Here is a 1,273-nt window from a genome sequence, read left to right as displayed (position 1 = left end):
GGATTTGGGGGGGGGGGGATCCTGCAGCATCTCCCGTCATGCCAAACATTGTGCATTCTCTCCAGTGCTGATTCCCGCTGGAGGAAGAGAGCAGGAAGGGAAGACAGGCACGGAGGGAGAAATGATCTGAAATGATAACTCTCCTTCAGGAAACCAACAAGGGGGGGGGGGGGGAGATGTCCGTGTGTGTGTGTGTGGGGGGGTGTTGATGCCCTAAATTGTGAAAGGTTTCAATTCTCCCTCCTCCCAGGGAATCCTTTGATTGACATTATGCCTCACTTTATCTTAAAGCCCACATCGGCATGCCTTTCACATTGCAGTGGATCTGTGCTGCAGCAACAAATAGGAAACGCACGCACTCTGTGCTCAGAGGCACTCTCCCCTTTATTTTGATACCAACAGCCAGTCTCTGAAATCTGAAAGCAGCCAGCCAGCTTAGCATCATGGTTAAAGTGCTGAACTAAGGATCTGGGAAACCCGGGTTCGAATCCCCACTTGGGCCATGGACGTTTGTTGGAGATCTTGGGCAGGGCACAAATTCTCAGTCTAACCCTACCTCACTGAAGAAGTGAACAGTGACTCACAAAAGATCCTACGGGGCCACAAATGGTGTTAGTCTTGAAAGTGCCCCTGGACTCGTGCTCTTTTCTCCTGCTGCAGACAGACTAACGTGGCCACTGATCTTGATCTATCTGAAGAAGTGAGCAGTGACTCAGGAAAGCTCCTCCCCTGCCACAAATGTTGTTCGTTTTGAAGATGCTCCTGGACCCTTGCTCTTTTCTCCTGCTACAGATAGACTACCGCGGCCACCCATCTCAATCTACCTCACAGGGTTGTTCTGAGGATAAAAAGGAGGGCTTGTGTCCTCGTTGGGGGAAAAGGCAGGATCAATCAATCAATCAACCTCTGGTTGCAAATTTGGCCTGCCCAGAAGTGGGGGGGGGGTACTTTGGCTGGTTGTGTGGGGTGGGGGGGATGCGTCCTACCTAGACGGGTCCCACTGAGCCTTTCTTCAGAAGGGTGTCAGTCAGTTTGGTTCTAGCAGAGATGATAAAAAAACAGGGGCAGAGCTTAAGCCCATCTCCTTCCTCCTTCCCCCCCGCCCCCCAAGTCAGGTTTATTGTTTGCCGGGAAAAGACAATTAGGAAAGAAATCAATTAACCCCCCCCTCCCCCCATCGCCCTGGTCTTCTTTTCCAGCTCTCCCAGGTCCGCGGTGCTCCGTTCGGGGGTTTTCTCGGCTTTTCTCCGCCTGCTGCGGCACAACAGGGCGC

Source organism: Gekko japonicus, unplaced genomic scaffold, assembly GCF_001447785.1.
Source record: "Gekko japonicus isolate JY-2015 unplaced genomic scaffold, Gekko_japonicus_V1.1 scaffold1187, whole genome shotgun sequence".
In the NCBI taxonomy this organism is placed as follows: Eukaryota; Metazoa; Chordata; class Lepidosauria; order Squamata; family Gekkonidae; genus Gekko; species Gekko japonicus.
Note: the sequence above shows the minus strand (reverse complement) of the source record.